General features: G+C 36.5%; 1 long non-coding RNA gene across 1 annotated transcript in view; it reads left to right on the plus strand.

Moving 5' to 3' along the window:
- The window catches only part of LOC107513201, a 363,871-nt gene that overhangs the window by 227,234 nt on the left and 115,541 nt on the right, over positions 1-21,096 (plus strand). The window lies entirely within an intron of this gene.

A 21,096-nucleotide genomic window follows, 5' to 3' on the forward strand; every position in this document is an offset into this window, starting at 1 on the left:
CTCTTTTATTAATTAAAGGTCTATTTAAGAAAATGAAAGGGAACTATGTTTTCCTCAGAGTAAGCACCCAATGCTCTAAGGAGTTACGTCTTCTAAAACAATAGCTGCTCTGATGCTGTAAAATATATTATCCAGTCAAAGACCAGCTAGTTAATCAAATGCTTTGCAGCTAGAAAGTACCTATATATGTCATACTGGATTATCAAAGCTTAAAGAAGAGGAATGAAAAAAAAAAAAAAAAACCACTTAATAGCAAAACTGAATAGAATTTTATCTTCCGGGATTCAAAGACTCTTGAGGTATCTTCAGTGTGCTCTTATGTGCTTCGCTCAAAACTATACACATGTATGTGGAAATGTTCTTGCCTTTGCTGTATGCCAAGTCAACTACCCTGCTCCTTGTAATGGTCTACACTTGTTTTGGATAGAAGAATCTGAGGGGGGACAACGTCTGTAAAAAAAAAGCATGTGACAGTGGGCCAAGTTTGCATTCCCCTTAAGCAAAGTAGGGCCAGACTCATAGGAATGTGGTCAAGACATAACGCTAAGTTTAATATTTAACATGTAGCTGGGGAGGCCACAGAGTTGCTTCAGTGTGTGTCAATAAGCCCTATGAGAAAAACAGACTATGCAAATGGTATTTCCAAAAGTCACACATTGGCAGGCTGACAGACACTAACACATTTGGGTAGCAAAAGCCAATCCAAAGTTTTCTTGCATAATTAGTAGTTTTGGTACTCTTGAGAAAGGACATTTTCCATGAAGAACTTGCTTTGAAGGCAGGCTTTCACTGCCAGGTCTCCTGGGAGAATCATTTTTTCCAGCTCTCACTTTTGCTATCACTGACTCATCTCTCAAAGTTTAAGGGAAAACATTCTTTTGGCGGGAACATGTGGGGGTCAAGATGGAACTATTTGAGTGTCTCCAAATGTCCCCTATGATTAGTGCTTCACATAAGTTTGCTAAGGCTCCAGTGTGATGATCCCAGCCAGCTCTGGGCTCCAGTAGTGAAGGAGAACAGGTGACCCATAGGGGTAGGTCACATGCAGAGAAAGTGCTCCACATGACCCAGCAATAGTCCGAGGGCCAGAAACCCTGTCATTCTTGGGAGGAAGTAATGATTTACTCTTGAGAGAAGTAGAAATAAAGTTCTGGGGAGTCAGGAGTAAAAGGAGGAACAAAAAATATCTGGACACTAAGAAATGACTAGAAAATACCAAACTTGGGTGTCCTTTCTGAGATCCTGCAAAAATAACCTCCACTACAATTATCTAATGATGGAAACTAATATTGCCCATAGAAACATGCTTTGACTGACATGGTCTCTTGAATTTTAAGAGCTTTTGGGGAAAACAAATTGACCCTCTGATGCTGTATGTAGTCATAAAATATGTTACTGACTTCTTGTAGCAACCGGTTACTTTAATCTTTTCAATTCTTTTTTGTTCCTATTGGCACCTCAGGATTAAATTCATCCAAGTGTGGGTGGGTGGGATAGGGGCGTTCAGATAATGACAGCTAGTTTTTGTCTGGTTTGTTAAAGATGGCCCACACTTCTAACCAGTGGACTATGCTTCACACCACTGAGCAGTTAATCCTCAGGATCTCAGTTCAATCCATCGGTGACCTCAGCTGAGAATGATTCCCTTCACTAAAGTGCAGGGTGAGAACTAAGGCTATCCCTGACAGGTGAGCTTGGCAGAACACTGGCTGTATGTGTGAGCACCGACAGCGCAAACTGCCTCTGTCTCTGGAGACCCCATCACCAGGGTTCACGCAGCTTTGGCACTGCATGAATTATAGAGAAAAAATAAATAAATGGCTTCTCCTTTGGCAGGGGGCTAAAATTTTCTGATTTTTTTTTTATTTTTTGTAAAAACACTTCACTGTTCTATAAACAGTCTCCTATAGCTCTGGTTTTATTTTAATTACATATATCCCTCTTTATTTTTCTCCTCACAAACCTGGGCAGTAAAGTATTGCACATTTAAAAGAAACCACATACAGAGAGAAACCACATTCTTGGAATGAGACACCCTGAAATAGCATCTACATGTTTCTTTGGACTGATGTTCATGGATTCCATATACACAGGTTTAAAATTTCTCTCTGCAAATGGGCCAGCTTTGAGTGGGTTGGGAGAAGAGCCTTTTCTTTTTCTGTGGGGTCTGATAGGCTTCTGACCTATTGCCTTAGAGCAAGGCACAGGCTCCAGGAAGTTTTCTTGGAATTCTGGTCTACTTCTTACTAAAATATAAAAGATTCTGATACCACATTTGTAAGTCATAGGAAAATACATTTTCTTATTGGAAGCCAAGATCCCAATTATGGAATGAAAGGCTCTGTCCCCTTGAGTTTGATTTTACATATGGCAATTTCATAGACACATATATACACATACATATAGATACACAGACATCCATAAAAATTTATGTTTACATTATACATGTAATATTTTTTCGTTTATGCTACCTTTTATTAGATTTTAACTTCATGACTCCTCAAAAGCAACTAATAAGAAATATTCGATGAACATATTTCTGTGTAACATAAAAATTATAAATTTAAAATCAGAAGATTCTCTCAGTGTAACTCTGTTGGAACGGAATGGTAAGTTCACAGAAGAGTCCTTCGATGATAGCACTTTATTGGAGCAAAATCTGTGGAGAACCAAATCACAGAGGGTTGCATCACACAACGACCTACTATGGGAAGACCTCAGGAACAAAATTTCCATATGAAACACAGCACCGATGGCATAGATTAGAGTAACCCTTTGTACTCCCAAAGGGCTTTGGAAAAATGGACAACTTTGAGCTATGACATTCTTGTGTCTCTGGAGAGATGCCATTTCTAAGTGATAGCCATGGCCCTTCCACAAGAGACAGCCTGTGTCTCCCAGACCACCGCAATTATGCCTCGCCTCTCCTGGCCTCTGCCCACAGCATGGGTCAAGATGCCACTACCCACTTAGAACATTCTCTTGTTGAGAGTCCCAAGGGGATGCTCAATACCACATATGTGAATTTTGGGAAAATGACACTAGGAAAATAACCCAGCATGGTTCAGAAATAGTACTACAGTAAGACCTAATGTATAGTCAGTATTTTTTAAGGATTCTATATATATGAATGTTCCAGAAGTATATAAATATGATTGATCTGATCGAATATAATCTAAACTACTGTCACACTCTTCTAGGCTTTCTGAATATCTGGGCAGAACATTACTCTTGTTAATAAATTGGTATCATAATATTCAACTATTGATTAAGAACATCACTGATCTGGTGGCATGTGTATTCCCTTTAGCTCTCTTACCCTTATCTTCATATACCCTGAGTTTAGCCAGAATTGCTGTCCACCTCTTGCTTTTGGCACTTGCAGCTTTTATTAGGACTGCACAGGCTGAATGATTCCAACTCTTCTCTAGTCCTCGTTTCCTCAGCCTATGTTCTTACCACTTTTCCTCACCCAGCTTTACTAGGTGACCTTTCTGTAATCCCCTTTTTCACTCAGCTACTACAAATAATACATCCCTAATTGGATGGTAATTTTTGTTTTTGTTTTTGTTTTGACATTTGTCACTCTGTCTCTCTTTGTGATTATTTGTATACTATTTATCTGAATATAAGTTGTTGAAAGCAATAGTCATATTTTATATACCTTAGTTTACCCTGTTGTATCTTAAAACAGCACCTGGCATGAATAGATATGTTTTAAAAACATTTTAAAGACATTTGTTGAATGGATTTATAGTAATGGTCCTGGCTGGTCAAAACTGAAATTCAAGACAATTTGCCCCACTCAAAACTCCTTATTCTATGCTACTATAATCATTGATCTATGTTGGGGCATAGAGTTTCTTTGGGGAAGAAACTCCCCAAAGAGTTTCTTTGGGGAAAAAAACAACAACAACACTCTAGCCATGTCCCTAATTGGAATCCATGCCTTAATTCTAGTGTATGAAATAGAATCTAGCTCATAGAAGGTGTTCAATTAAACAAACAAACAAACTAACTAACTAACTAAATTCTATAACCAATGCAGGCTTAATTTAACTTTTTCTTAGCTTGCTTTAAGAGAGCATATCACCTCATCTTAGAGAAGCTATTAGTCTTCAGCATCAAAAAGAGTAAGGATATTAGTGATTGCAAAGATTATAAAGGAACTGAGTTATGAAGGCCTAGGAGAGATGATGGCCACTGTGTCACCTCAGCTCTGAGTGGCAGCCCCTGCATCTTGCCTCCTGAGGTATGATAAAGGGACCTGAGGAAAAGGAGTCCCAGATATTTAGAGACAGGAGTAGTAATACTGGAGAACCTCACTCACTTTGTGCCTGGAAAAGCAGTGGGGGCCTGAAAAGTTTCACATAAATCATAGACTCACAGGAAAAACCTCTCAGCGTGTCTTAGAAGTGTATAGGTGGGATTTTCAAGGGAATGGAGTTCTTACATAAAAACATAACTGCCATTAGCTGATAAAATTTGATTTTATTGTTTAATGTGACATCATTTGCCCAAGGATAGATGTGGAACCATTTGGGAAATGAATGAATGAAAAACTGAATTCTTAGAAAATGGTTTTTCCCCTATAAGATGTTAAATAGTTTAGTAAACCCTAATTAAAAAATACTTAAAAGAAGTCAGACCTAATGAGGAGCTTAGCAACCAACCCATCTGAACCCTGTGATTTGCCAATGAGAGAATTTTCCAGTCCTATGACTAATTTTTGACTGAGTTGGGTTCAGTAACTAGGCTTGATGAGGCCTACGATGGTAGCCTTCTCTATATCAGAATAGCAACTCCCTAAAGTATGATGCAAAAGTTAGTTTTGTTTGGAGCAAAAGTGGAACAGAAAAGAAGTTCAGTTTTCTGGTCAAGATGATGGAGCAGGTAAGTACTGTGCTCGCTTCCTCTCTTAACCACATCAAAATCACAAGTAAACTGCAGAATATCCATCATTGAGAATCACCTGAAATCAAGCTGAATAGTTATATGTCCTACAACTAAAGATATACAGAAGAAGTCACCTAGAGATTCATAGGAGGGGCAGATATAGAATGAGCTGGTCCTACATCCCACATAGCAGTTAAAAATTAGGAGGGATATCTCACCTGTGAAGGTTCCCCAGAGGAGTGAAGGACCCCAGCCCCACAAAAGGCTCCTCAGCCCAGGGTTCAGTGCTAGGGAGAGAATCCCCTACAACTTCTGGATGTGAACACCGGAGATTGTGGCTGAAGTCCCAGATATTCCTCTTAAAGGGCACACACACAGATTTTCTTGCTGATGGAATTACTTGCTTTGAGCTCCAGTGCTGCGGTAGCAGCTTGAGGGGCATTTGGGACATATAGGAGGAACTGCATTGTCTAGCTTCAGGGCAAGGCCTGAAGGGGTAGCTTTCTTCCATAGAGAAGTGCTGGCTGAATCCATTGTTTCCTCATTGAGCCCTCCCTCATCCCAGCATGCAGATGCAGGCAGGCACTACATCTGAATCTCCATCAATCTCGCTAATATCATTTGCCTTTCCTTGGTGATTCCTTGAGACCCCGTCCCACCTAATGTGTAGACCCACCAAAGCCACTTACAGTGGCTTTTCCGTACAAATGACCTACCTTGGCTCATGCTGTGGACTTTCCTAAAATATCTCAAAGGTTCACAAAACACTGGTTACAAGGATGCTCAATGAACTTAGGTGAAGAGTAGATAAAGTCTGTGAGAACTTTAACAAAGAGATAGAAATCATAGAAATGGAAATGAAAACAGAAAAAAGAACCAGTCAGAAATGAAGAATACAATCATTAAAATTAAGAATATATTATTGAGAATCAACAGTAGTGCAAATGGAACAGACTCAAATCAGTGATTTAGAAGATAAGGTAGCAGAAAACACTCAATTAGAATAGCAACAAGAAAAAAATAACTTTTTAAATGAGGAAACTTTAAGAGACCTCTGGGACAACATCAAATGTGCCAACATCCACATTATAGGGGTAACAGAAAGAGGAGAGAGAGAGAGCAAGGGATTGAGAAACTATTTGAAGAAATAATGACAGAAAACTTCCCTAACCTCGTGAATGGAATAGATACAACCCCAGGAAGTTCAGAGAGTCTCCAAAAAGATGAATTCAAAGAGGTTCACACCAAGACATGTCATAATTAAAATGCCAAAAGCTAAAGACAAAGAATTTTAAAAGCAGCAAGAGACAAGCAATTACCTTCAAGGTAGCTCCCATTGAATGTCAGCTGATTTCTCAACAGAAACTTTGCAGGCCAGAAGGGATTAGGCAGAAAATATTCAAAGTGATGAAAAGTAAGGACCTGCAACCAAGATTACTCTATCCAACAAAGTTGTCATTTAGAATCGAAGGATAGATAAAGAGCTTCCCAGACAAGGAAAAATTAAAGGAGTTCATCACCACTAAGCCAGTATTACAGGAAAGGTTAAAGAAATGAAGAAGAAGGAGGAGAAGAAGGGGGAGGAGAAGGAGAAGGAAGAGAAAAAAAGATAAAAAATATGAATAATAAAATGACAATAACCAAATATCTATGAATAATCTTTATATGTAAATGGATCAAATGCTCTAATCAAAAGACATAGGGTGGCTGAATGGATAAGAAAACAGGAGCCTTACAGATGCTGCCTACAAAGCTCACTTCAGATAGAAAGACACATGCAGACTAAAAGTAAAGGGATGGAAAAAGATATGTCATAAAGATGAGGGAAAAAAAAAAGCTAGGGTAGCAATACTTATATCAGACAAAAAAAAAAGGCTTTAAAACAAAGGCTATAGAGACAAAGAAGGACCCAGTAATCTACTTGTGGGTATTTATCCAGAAAATGAAACAAAAACAAAAACAGTTATTTGAAGGGACATGTGCATCCATATGTTCTTTGGAGCATTATTTACAACAGTCAAGGTATGGAGGCAACCTGGGTGTCCATCACTGGGTGATTAGATAAAGATGTACATATATACAATGGAATATTACTCAGCCATAAAAAAGAATGAAATCTTACCATCTGTAACAACATGGATGGATAGAACTAGAGGGTATTGTGCTGACTGCAGTAAGTTAGACAGAAAAAGATAATTGCCATATGATTTCACTTATATGTTAAATCAAAAGAACAAAATAAACAAAACCAAAACAAACAAATAGATACAGAGAATATTTTAACTGTTGCCCAATGGTTTGGGGGTTGAAGGAGCGAAAAAGTGGAAGAAGTTAAGATGTACAAATTGGTAGTTACTAAATCATCATAGGGATGTAAAATATAGAATTAGGAATATAGTCAATATTGTAATAACTATGTACGGTGTCAGATGAATACTGGATTTATCACGACGATAACTTTATAAGTTATATAACTGTGTGATCACTCTTGTATACCTGAAACTAATATAATATTGTATGCCAACCATAATTGAAAAATTAAAAAATTATTTTAAAAAGTAATTGATTATTGTAAAATATTCTTAGTCTACTTTAAGCCAAATTATTTTTCATTGTCTATTCTTTGTTATATAGCTTATGAGAGGGTTAAGAAAGAAGAAATAGTATTTTAGATCATTTTTTAAATAAAATTTTTATTTATTCTGAAGAAAAGTAAATATTTAAACAATATTCATATATTTTGTTAGAGTGTAATACAGAATAACCATAAAGTAGTGATCAAAGCAAATTAACTTTAATTGACTAATTTAGGAAGGATTCATTTGTGCTCTCTCTTAAAGACTTTGCTATTTATCTTTATGATATACTAATTCATTTCCTTTCACTTTATATACTTTGTTTTTTAAAAATCTATTAAAATATTTGAAGTGCTATTGCTTTTAGCTGAAAAGAAAAGAAAAAGAAACAAAAGTCTGTACTGAAGAGAATCAAGTACTAAGTCCTGATGTCCGGGTCAAGCCGGTCAGCATTAACAACTCCTACCAATGAACAAGCCAACTGTTTTCTATTCCCGTTAAAAGAAAGGCTTATTTAGTGTCTCACAAATTTGATTTTTTCTTTAATGAAAGCCACCACAAAGAGCATACTTCTCTGGAACCATCACGTCTCTAAACAAAGCAACTTTGAATTGTATGGACTAAGAGGCATTTATTTCTCTGGCTTTTTTCTATTCAGAAGAAAAAAAGAGAAAATTCATGGATAGCAATAGAATAAGGATAAGTGTACCCGAAATTTTTCATTTGGCCACTGGAATCCGGAAATCAGAGACTCCATGTATATATATATATAGAGTCAGATATTTTAATTACAAAGGCAATTTCATTGCAGTAATATTCAGCCTTTCAGTCATTCAATGAGTATTTATTGAGGGCCATTATCCAGTCAAGAATTATGCTGGAGATATAAAAATCACAACCTAGTAGAGCAAGGCTGTATGGAGGTGGAGAGCATGGAGGACTTCCCTGAGAAGCTGAATCCTGATGGACAATAGTTGTTAACCACATGAGGCCTGGGGTGAAAGACATTGCAGAAAAGGCAACAGAGAGCATGGTGTTTCAGGAACAGAAAGAAGATTAGTGCTGAGTGTGAGAAAGGGGTACATTGACAAAAGAGGCTGGAGGGAGAGAAAAGGCAGTGGCAGGAGTTTGAGCTGTGTGACAAAGGCGATGGGGAGCCAAAAGAAATATCAAGAAAGTGTTAAATGATTCTATTCATATTTTAAAAATCTCATTTGGCTCTTAATCATAAAAAAAGACTATCAGTGAGAGCTCAGAGATACTGCAGAGGCACTGCTTTTCACCCATCAGATTAGCAAAAAGCAAAAAGTCTGAATAGGGTCGAGAAACAGGTGGTTATCTACATTTGACAACATACATTAAAATCATAAATACGTCTTTGACCCAGTAATTCTAATTTTCCTGCAATTACTCTCACACTAGTATGGTATGACACATGTACAATTTTATTCATTGCAGCATTGTAACAGCAAAATATCAAAAACTATTAAATGGCTAAATACATTTTTCTAGCTAGATATGATGGAACACCTTGCATCTAAAACAAAAAAGAATAACTTCCTTATATGGAAAGGTTACCAAAATACATTGTATATTTTTTAAAACAGTGTATATGTCATGGTATCTTTGTGTTAAAGGGCAAGACATGTTAATACATTTTATTGTATAGTATGTGTAACACACACAAAAAAATCCTTACTGTGGTGGTCGGTATGGAAGGGAACTGGGTGGCTGGGAGGTGGGGAGAGAAGCCATCCTTTCCCAGGGATGCCATCTTTTGTAATCTTTGCCCAAAGAGTTTCACGGAGCGTTGTGAGTAGAACCCAAAGCATGCTTGGGTGTTGGATTGGTTAGGAAGTGCCAGGCATGAGTCGACTTTCAAGAAGTTTGCTTGTGCAGGAGAAGAATGATAGGGCAAGGTTTTGGGTAGGGGTGAAAGAGCAATCTCAGATTCAGAAAAGTCTCTTTTAGACCCGGAACCAGACTTGAGCTTGTTTTTAAATACAGACATGGATGAAAAATGATAGGATAAAGAGGACAATGTTGATGAAGTAAAGCAAAGGTGGAAATGAAAATATTGCAAATTTCCAATATTTTCATTTCTTTCTCTTTTTTTTTCTTTTTAAATTACCTTCTATTGTTTCTAGAGTAGTGGGTTATAAGTAGGACTCACAAAATTTTTTTTACTCTGACGTTATGATGCCTGGGCTCATGTTTTGAACTATCTCCTTCACTGAACATTATTAGCTGCCACATGACATGGCCAAAAAGGAATGCAAAAAAACAACAACATATGCTCCCATCAAAGCAAGATCAGAGCGGCATGCACCTACTTTAGAAAGTGTATGCAGGAATCCCACCAACCTTATATCTCTCCCTGTCCCTGGAAGGGTAGGGAATGTTGCTCTTCCCTCAACCTCCTTGGCTTCCACTGTCAGCCCTGGGTGCTGGCGAATCCTTCACCAAGGGCTACGCTTCAGCTGATCTAGGCCCAGGCTCAGTGTAAGAGGCAGGGAACAACCTCACAAATTCCTTGAGACATTTTTAGTATTTTCTATGTCCCAGCATTCTAATACCCCTTTCCAGCATATTCTAAGAGAAAAATTTGACTCACACTCCCCCTAGTGACAGTGCTAGGAACATCTTTCAATGACCTAAATCACACCTCCCTTTTAGCAAACAGAAAGAGCCAGCCAGAAATGTTGATTATTACAGGAAAATGTACCTTCAGTTCTCCAACTCCTCACTTGACACATACACTAACATTGCTTTCTTTGAATAGAAAAAAAAATTGGCAGGCTTAATATGTAGAAATTAATAGATTGGAGGGAATGAATTTCATTCACAGTGTAATGTCACCAGATCTTCCTTGTTTTATGAGGACGAAAGTGTTAGGAGCAGGAAGACTCTGGACATATAAAAAGGAAAAGAGAGGAACATGGAATATGCTAGACCTGTCTCAGTTTTTACTGCTGATCCCAAAGCTGAGGCAGTATGATCGCTGCTACATTTAGGCTCAATTTAAGAAGACAGAGATCATAAGGTTTAGTGCACCGAGGATACGGAATCTGTGCAAAGATGACTTAAGGGGACAGTGATGGCAGTGATTAAATATTTGTCAAGCTGACACATGGAAAATTAAACTCCCTTGTTCAGAACAACTCCGAATTAATTATTGTGAACTGGTTCAGGGTCAGAACTGATGAATATATAGACTTTCTCTCCAGGAAAAAATACTTTCATACTTTATAGACTATTGCAGAAAAAAAATTAATGGCTAATAAACATTGAAGCAGATGCTCAGTCTCACTAAAAATTTCAGACCAATGTAACAGGAATATACTATTTTTACCTGTCATATGGAAAAAGTGTTGTCAAAAGTGTGAGGAAATAGGCACCCTTGTGCTATTGATGCATTATAAACTGGTACCGTCTTTTTTGAATGACACGCCACATGTTAATCGATTTCCCATGCTATAGTTTCATATCTAGGCCAATGATTCTCTAATTTATATCACCCATCCCATTCAGACCTTTCTTTGAGCTTTAAACTTGACTAATCAACTGTCAGCACTTGGCTGTCTCAAAGGTTCTGCAAATCCAACATATGCAATACAGAAATCAAAAAATCCCACAAACATTGGCCCCAGATAGCATTTTCTGATGGTATGTAGCACTCCTATCCATTCGTTGTGTTAGTCAGAAATCTCAGAGACATCCTTGACGTTTCCCTCTAACTACCTCTCCCCACTTCCTGGTCACCATACCAGGTTAAGCAGTCATCATTGCTCACTTAGACTATTGCAATAATCTCCTGACTTTTGTCCTAAAACCCACTTGGGTTATCCTCATTGCAGTCAAAATAATCTTTTCAAAACTTAAATCTAATCTTGCCAGGCCCCCTGCTTAAAGTCCTGCAACTGCTTTTAAGATAAAGATACAAATCTGAAAAGCAGCCTGCTGACTCTACAGTCTCACTTCTAACCACTTTCCCAGATCCCTCTATCTCCTTCTGTCCTTCATTCTCACAGTCCAGCTCCCAGGCTCCTTTTTCTTTCTTTAAAGCTACTTTTTTTTCTCTTGTCACAGGGCTTTTTTATATTTCTTCTATTTCAAATTATCTTCTCCCTCTCATTACCTCATTAATTCCCACTCAGAACATAATCTTAGTTCTCTGAGGAAGGTGTCCCTGTCACCCCAGTACAACTCAGTTTTGTTATTTTGTATATGAAAATTTAGAACTATGTCTTTTTTTATGGCACTTACAGCAATTTGTAATTATGCCCTAATCTATGTAATTATTTTAGTTTTATCCTTTCCTGCTACTAGACTATAATCTTCATGACAGCAGAGATCTTGTCTTTCCCAAAGTATAGTAGTAGGTCTTAAAATAGCAAGAGGTAGGCACTGTGTGTGTGTGTGTGTGTGTGTGTGTGTGTGTGTTACAAAATGTGAGGAAGGAAATATACAGAAAGGTTAACAGTGGTTATTTCTACGTAATGGGCGTAGGCATGATTTTTTCCTTCTTTTATTTTTCTGTGTTTTATACACTTTATACAATGGGTATGCACTTATTTATAACCAAGTAAAATCAATAAGCGTTATGTTATTAAAGTCCTAATCACTGAATTTCAGAGGAAATGCTTGTCAGCCACTTATACCAAATATGAGTGAACCACGAAGAATTATCAGAAAAATTAAGTAAAACTAGTTTAAGAAGCCATAAATACTATTTTGAATAAAATAGGACCTCCAAAAATTATATAGTTAAGTACTTGAGGAAGCCTTGCTCCTTTAAGAATTGACTTTACCAAGTGCTAACATCAATGTGCTAGCTTTCATCAGAGATTGCTTTACGAAACAGCCATAAAAATATATATTTCCTCATTTACAGTAAAATTGCTGCTGAGGACATTGTTTATTATATGACTCAGTGTTCGGGATATAGAGTCATCAAGTGAATCTCTTTTAATCTCAGTGCTAAACAGAGCTTTGCTTCTGCTGAAGACTCTTACTTTCTCCTCTATGATTAAGAGAACTCTTCATTGGTTATGTTCGCCTTTTTTACAAGAGTCAGACTTGAAGCCCCAATTCAGCAAAAGTGTTACCCCATATGGGCGGCATATTTGTATTTTCCTTCCCCTTGGTCCTGGTTGTATATTTATAGTTTATCATTTAATTTTAACCTATTTGGGATATAAACTGTGTGATGTGAAATCATTTGTAAATTGAGGGGGGCATAAATAAGTAAAGTTTGTTATATGGTAAAATATACTTCTTATGAATACCAATAAAGTGCATACTCCTTCTACTTTCCCAAGTTGTCAAATCTTACTCAAGATTTTGTTTTTCCATCACCATAGAAGTTCTATTGGATAAATTTAGATGCAGTTATAAAAAACACAGACTAGAATGTACTTAAAGTTTATCAAATTCAGCAAAAGTTTCAAGCATACATGCAAAAGGAAAGTTTAAATACAATAAGTATAAATACCAAATATAAAGGAACATTTCCCAATTGTTAGAGCATTCTAAAGATGGAAACAGGCTTCCTTATTCCCAGGAATTTGTCTTTTCATGGCATTCTAGACCACGTTCTGATGGAGGTAAGGTAGGCAGACACACATCTAGATAACTCACCACCAACACTGCCCAATATCCTTGCCTCTGAAAATCTCAATGTGAACATGTCCCTGGATTATATTGCAAATGCTCAGGGTGGGAGACTTGATGCCTAAGTCTCTCCCTCGCCCCTTTCCTATCCCCCAAACGGAGGTAAGCTGTGTCACTGGCTACTGGCTCTGTCAGTCTCTGTCACTACATGCTTCACATGTAGCCTTGGTCTATTTGGCCAGCACCCATTATACAAATGGGAGTAACAGCGGGTAATACCAGTAATAAGATGTTTTCAAAGGACAAAGAATGCTAAATCAGCAGCCTCGTATGTAAAAAAAAAAAAAAAAAAAAAGTTTGGGAAGCTACAAAGGAGGTAGGTATGGCATTAAAATTAACACATGGTTCTCTGTGAGCTCACCTACAGATCAGAGACCTAATACAGACTTTAGCTGTTTTACAAGCAAGGCATGATAATTGTCTGACACGTATAACCATTGGAACTATTTGTGATCTATTTTCATAAGTTGCTGAGTCATTTACAGGGCCCATTTTTCTAACATTTTAGGCGTTATACTTAGTTAAGCAGACATGTTTACTCAATGTTACCGAGCAGGATCTCTTCTGAGGTTTTGAATGAATTAGGAAAGACTTGGGGGAGACATTTCAGAGGACTTGCATCATTTAAAGAATCATGTCAAGTAAAGCCCTATAAGGTCATAGAACAAAGAGCAACTAGACCACCGCTGACTTTAATTGTCTGAGGGTGGAAACTGTAATGACTCATTTGGACCAAAAGGGGCTCCCATGTTTGATCTCCACAATATCCTTTCATAGCTCAAGTTGCAGTCCTGTCCGGGTAGGGTAGGGGGAAAGAGAGATCAGGGAAGAAAGGCTCTAGGCTGAGACCGAAGTGAGGGAGGGAAACTGAGGACTGAACAACCCATAAGTTGCACCACCAAACCCAGACATGTCTGGACTATATTCAGATGGCTTTAGAAGAAAACTGTTTGTAAAACATCATCTTTTTCCTTGGTTTTGCTATTTTTCATTTTTCCTTAGTTTTCTGTAGACAGGTCATGGTTTTAAAAAATGGTAAAAAAAAATTATAGATGTTACATAAATGATAAATTAAAAGGTGATTCTCCACTTTACAAAAGGATTCTTGGTTTCACTTAAGAAAAGGTCATAGTATTTTTTAAGCGACTGTGTCCCTTTTCACACATAAAATATGATATCATTTTGTGTTAGTCAAGATCCCAAAAGAATATACTCCATTCAAACCAGAATAATTTATTGTGTAAAAATCTCTGTAACTCAAGGTTAGTTCATCTTTAACTAAAATCTTTCACTAGAATATGTGCAATGTTATGGTAGATGCTGGGGAAGATTCAGAAGTATAAAACTTTCCTTTCTTTAAGTCATTAAGTTTAACAAAGCTTAAAGTTTCGTTAGAAAGACAAGACATATGCATATGAAGTAGCAACAAGCACTAAAAGCAGAATTTGTTCTAGATTTGGGGGTGGTAGTTCACAGCAAGTTTCCTGGTGACAGTTCATAGGGTTTTTAATTTGATCGTATGTAGATTGAAAAGACACTGGGTTTTCAATGAGAGGAAGATGGCAGACTAGGTAGAAGTAGTATTCACCTCCTCCCAGATACACATTGAAATTACAACCAAATCATAAAATAATCAGTGTGGAGATCACCTCAAGTCCAGCTGTTCATAACATGTATGTCTGATAATATAAAGGAGCCACATCGAAGCTGATAGGAGGGGCAAAGTCACACATTGGGCTGGACCCACACCTGTGGGTGGTCATTTAATCTAAGACAAAGGAGGCAAGAACACACAATGGGGTAAAGACAGTCTCTTCAACAAATGGTGCTGGGAAAACTGAACAGGTATATGCAAACAAAACAAACAAACAAAAAAAAACTTGATCATCTTATTATACCATAAACAAGAATAAACTCAAAATGGATTGAAGACTTAAGTGTAAGACCAGAAACCATAAAACTTCTAGAAGAGAACATAGGCAATAAACTCTCTGAGATTACTAACAGTAATTTCTTTTTAGATAGATCTTCCTGGGCAAGGGAAACAAAAGAAAAAATAAACGAATGGGACTACATCGAACTAAAAAGTTTTTGTACAGCAAAGAAAACCATCAACAAAACAAAAAGACAACAGACTGATAGAGAGAAGATAATCGCTAATGATACATCCGATAAGAGGTTAATATCCAAAATATATAAAGAACTCATACACCTCAACAACAAAAAACAAACAATCCAATTTAAAAATTGGCAGAAGACCTGAACAGACACTTCTCCAAAAAGGAAATACAGATGGCTAATAAACACATGAAAAGATGCTCAAGGTCACTAATCATCAGAGAAATGCAAATTAAAACAACAATGAGATATCACCTCACACCTGTGAAAATGGCTGTCATCAATAAATCAAAGAACGAGTATTGGCGAGGATATGGAAAAAAGGGAACCCTCATACATTTTTGGTGGGATTGCAAATTGGTACAGTCACTATGGAAAACAGTCTGGAGGTTTCTCAAAAAATTAAAAATGGATATACCTTTTGACCCACCAATTGCACTTTTGGGTATCTATCCAAAACAATAACTCATAAAGATCTATATACCCCAATATTCATGGCAGCACAATTTACAATAGCCAAGATATGGAGACAACCTAAATGCCCATCAACAGACAATTGGATAAAGAAGTTATAGTTCACATATACAATGGAATATTAGTCATGAAAAAAAATGAAATCCTATCATTTGCAATGACATGGATGAACCTCATCGTTATTATGCTGAGTGAAATAAGTCAGACAGGGAAAGATAAATACCATATGATTTCACTTATATGTGGAATCTAAGGAACAGAAAGAACCAACTAATCAAAAACAGACTCACAAATATAGTGGACAATTTGGTGACAGACAGAGGGGAGGGGTGTTGATGGGCTGGGATAATGGGATGAAGGGTTAAAGAGATACAAATTAGTAGTTGATAGATGGTCACAGGGATGGGAAGCACGGCATAGGGAATACAGTAGCATTATTATATTGGATAGGCGGAAAACTAGAGGAGAGAAGGAGCAATTAGGGGGATCATTTTATAAATGACATAAATGTCTAACCAATGTACTGTATACTTGAAACCAATTAAAATAAATAAATAATTTTTTTAAAAAAAGAAAAGACACTGGGTTTGAAAATCTATAAATTTGTTTTTCTGTTACCTGTGACATCAATGTTTTACTTGCTATATCATTCCTTACTAGCTATAGTGAGTCCCTATTGACCAAATAATTAAAAAAAAAAACAAATCACATCATCAAAGTTGTCTCATTAAAAACACTCTCTGATGCTTCCCTGCCTCTTTAGTGCTCTAGGTAAAAAAAAAAAAAAAAAAAAAAAGTGAAAGAAATACACAAGCCAAACTAATATGTATACAAATGGTAGGGTGGCGATGTAATTTAGTCACTGTCTTTTTCCTTCCTTTCCTCACTCACACAGTTATTTTTTTTTTTCAGTAGCCATGCCATTGCCAGTAAAGACAAGGATGACCTAGAAATCTCCTTGTGGTATTCTTAATTACTGACCTCACCAAGGGAGAGTAGGTGAGAACACCACAAAATGCTTTAAGGAGCACCTAATCCTAAAGGCATTTAATCCTCCCAAAACAAAATTTTGTGTGATTCACCAGGATAAAGATCAAACCTCATAGCAGATGTAGTCACATAGGAAACTGGTTGGAACTAAGTATCCAGATAGGATAGACTTTAATATTTTAGTTGCAAGGTAAGATCTTGAATATTAATGAATTCTTGTACTTTCTTTCCTCTCCTAAAATATTTACTGTTTTTGATTTCTGTAGTTCTCAACCTGGCTACACAAAAGAACCATTTGGAAAGCTTTTTTTTAAATGCTGGCTCCTGTATCCCACCCCAGACCAATTAAATCAGGATCTCTGAGGGTGCAGCCCAGGAACTGTAACATGTGCAAGCTCTCAAGGTGATTCCAAGGTTTAATCAGTGTTCGGTACCAGTATAGTCTGAGGCACTCATCTGGTTTAAATGAGAATCAAGATCTAGGTGAAAATGAGTGTCCTTGTTTTGTGGTTAGAGCAGAGAGCATGCTGGAGTGTTGGTATAAAGATATTGAAGTTTGTGATTGGTTCCAAGAGAACAATTTTTATAATCCTCAGACAAACATGCAACTATAATCCTTGGATGCCCCTGCAATTTGAGACTGAATGAACCACACTATTCTCTCTCTATTCAATAGTCAGCATTCCATTCTCATCAAGAGCTTCCCCATCTTCCATGTTTATTTAATTAGCTATTTGTTAGTATGAACTGAAGAATTCTTAATTTATTCAATGGGTTATAATACACCGATAATCAAATTATCCTGATTGGCTCAAACTGGTTCATGTGTCTTTTGTGACATGACCCCGTCACTTTATTCTGACTTTCTTACATTCACTTACCACGAGATGTTCCAGATTCATCTTGAACTCTTCCTGCACCAGCCCTAGTGTTAGCAATTACACCAAAAAAGCCAAGGTTCCTTGTAGTGGAAGATGATATTTAGAAACCAGGACCTGTAATCTAGTTTTGTTCATCGCAACTGTGGTGCCATTGTTTCTAAGTCTGGGTATGTATTTATACTTATGTGTATATATGTACATATTTAAGTACATATGTACAGTGTCTTACTGAATTTTAACTCTCAAAGTTGTCCACACTGAGTGACATCCAGCAATTCATCAATTATAGTTCAGATTTTCCTACTCCAGCTCTGATTTCCTGAATAGTTATCGCTCATGAGTCTCTGCTCTAGTAAAGCTACGATGACCTGGGTTCACCTGTCTCAAAAATCTTGGGGACAGCAATTTGCCCTGTGTCCTCACCTTTCTTATGGATCCAAAAAGAGTTCTTTTTTTCAGTCTGTTCAGCTTTTTACTTGTTGTTAGGACAGAGTCCCAATTCTTTGCATGCAGAACCTGAAAGCAGAAGTCTATTTTGTACTTTTTTTTAAGCAACAGTGTATCTCATAAATCACTCTGTATCACAGAAGTCTTTGTCATTATTTTTTTAAAAGCTGCCCACTATTCAATTATGTATATGTACAATAGTTTATTTAGCAACCTCTCTATGTTTGGGCATTTAGGTCATTTCTAATATTTTGCAACTGCAAGTAACGCTGTAATGAATAACCTATTGTGTATATATTTTTATATGATTGGAGGTGTGTCTCATGAGTACTGCTATGGTCTGAATGTTTATTTTTCTCCCAAATTCACATGTTGGAATCCTATCACCAAATGGTTTAGACCTGGGGCCTTTGAGAGGTGATAAAGTTGTGAGGGTGGAGCCCTCATGAATGGGATTAGTGCTCTTATAAAAGATCCCTATAGCCGCTTCCGTGTGGGAAGTGCAAGTCTGCCCTCAGCAGATCATGCTACACCCCGACCTCAGACTTCCAGTCTCCAGAACCGTGAAAAATAACTTTCTATTGTTCATAAAGCACCCAATCTGTGGTATTTTTCTACAATTAGCCTGAACTGATTAAGATTGATACATTCCTAGAAGTGAGAGTACTAGATTAAAGGGTAAATGCATATACAGTTTTGTTGGGTTGCCAAATTTCTCACCGTAACAATGTATAAGACTGATTATTTTCCTACACACTTACTGACAAAGTATATCAAGCTTTTAAATATTTGCCAGTCTGATAGATGAAAAATAGCTCAGTAATGTTTCAATTTACAGCTCTCTTATAAATGATGAAATGTCTCTTTTGTGAATTGTCTGTTCATGTTTTCGCCTATATTTTTATAGGATTTTGGCCTTTATTTTCATTTTTTTCTCTAATTTTGTTTAATTGAGATAAAATTATAGTCATTTAAATGCACAGGACTCGATTGCATACTTCAGCGAGTTTTCACAAACATATACATACATCCCTATTATTGAAACCCCAGTCAAGATACAGAATACTTATCACCTTGGATATTTTCTTATGCCCTCGTCCAGTCAATCTCCATATCCCATAAGCAGTCCCAAGTTTTGATTTAAATCATATGGTATGTACTTTTGTATCTATCTGATTGCTTTTGCTCAAAATAATGTTTTTGAGATCCATCTTCAAAGGTACATATAAAAGCCATTCATTCCTTTTAATTTTTATTGCATAATTCAGTGGCATTTATTGCATTCACATTGTTGTACAACCACCAACCTGCCTCTGTACAGTTCCAAAAGAAATTTCATCATCCCAAAAGAAAAATTTGTGTCATTAAACAGTCATTCCCTGTTCTCCCCTTCTTCCAGCCCTGACAAACACCAGTCTGCATTCTGTCTCTATGGATTTACTTAATCTGAACATTTTGCACAAATGGAATCATATCATATGTGACCTTTTGTGTCTGCCATATTTCCCTTAGCATAATGTTTTCCAGTTTCATCTGTATTACAGTATAAATTAGAACTTCATTCCTTTATGACTGACTAATATTCCATTCTATGTTGATGCCATATTTTATCTACTTATTGGTTGATAGACACTTGCTCCCATCGTTTGGCTATTGTGAATAGTGCTGCTATGAACATTTGCGTACAAGCATTTTTTTGAGTACCTGTTTTCACTTCTTTGGGGTATATACCTAGAGTTAGAATTATAATGGTAAATCTATGTTTAACTTTTTGGTGAATCACCAAACTGCTTTCCACAGAGGCTGCACCATTTTATATCATCCAGCAATGTGCAAAGGTTCTAATTTCTCCACATCTTCACCAACAGTATTCATTCCTACTTACTGCTGTTAATATCCCATTGCATAAACATATCACAATTTGTTTATTCATTTTCTTATTAAAGGACATTTGGGATATTCGACTATTATGAATAAAGATACTCTGGATATGCTGTTCAGTCTTTTTGTGAATATACGTTTTCATGTTTCTTTGGTAAATACCTAAGATTGGAAATGCTGGCTCATAGGATAGGTGTACTTATGTTTAACTTTATAAAAAATTGCCAGTTTTCTGAAGTAGTTGAACCATTTTATAGTCCTATTGGAATGTGTGATAGTTTTCGATTCGTCATACCATGGCCAACATTTAGTGCTGTCAGTTTTTTAAATTTTGGCCTATCTAGTTGGTATGGAATGTTATCTATGGTATCTCACTGTAGTTTTAAAATGCATTTTCCCAAAGACAAACAATGTTGAGCACCTATTCCTCTGTGGTCATTTGATATCTTATTTTATGAAGTGTGAATTCAAGTTTTATCCATTTTTAATGGGTTGTTTGACTTTTTATGTTTGATTTGTAAGACTTCCTTATATTTAAATATTTCTTGAATATAAATATTGAAAATATCTTTTTCAAGTCTGTGGATTGCCTTTTCATTTTCTTACTGAAATCTTTTAGTAATCAGAAGTTTTCGATTTTGATCAAGTTCGAATTTTTATTATTTTCTTTATGATTAATGCTTTTTCTGTCCTACTTTAAAAATCCACAACTACCCCAATTTTGTGAAGATATTCTCTTATGTTTTTAAAAGCTATTTTAGTTTTAACTTTTTAGTGTAAGTCTATGATCCATATCAAATTTATTTTTCACTATAGGATGAGGTAGAGTGATATACTTTTTTTCATAAAATTATACATTTATTCTAGCACCATTTGTTCAAAAGATTTTCCTTTCCTCTTTAAATAGCCGTGGTGCCTTTGGGAAAAATCAAATGACCATGTATGTATGCTTCTCTTTTTGAATTCTCTATTCTATTCTATTGATCTCTTTATCTATCTACCTATTTTTATACCAATACCAAGCTGTTTTGAGTACTGCAGCCTATTAGTACTTGAAATTGGGTCAAATGATGCCTCTAACTTTGCTCTTCTTTTATAAGATTGTTTTGGACTATTCTAGGTCCTTTGCTTTCCTATATAAGTTTAGAATCAGTTTCTCA

This window comes from Rousettus aegyptiacus, unplaced genomic scaffold (genome assembly GCF_014176215.1).
Source record: "Rousettus aegyptiacus isolate mRouAeg1 unplaced genomic scaffold, mRouAeg1.p scaffold_m13_p_1, whole genome shotgun sequence".
Lineage (NCBI taxonomy): Eukaryota > Metazoa > Chordata > Mammalia > Chiroptera > Pteropodidae > Rousettus > Rousettus aegyptiacus.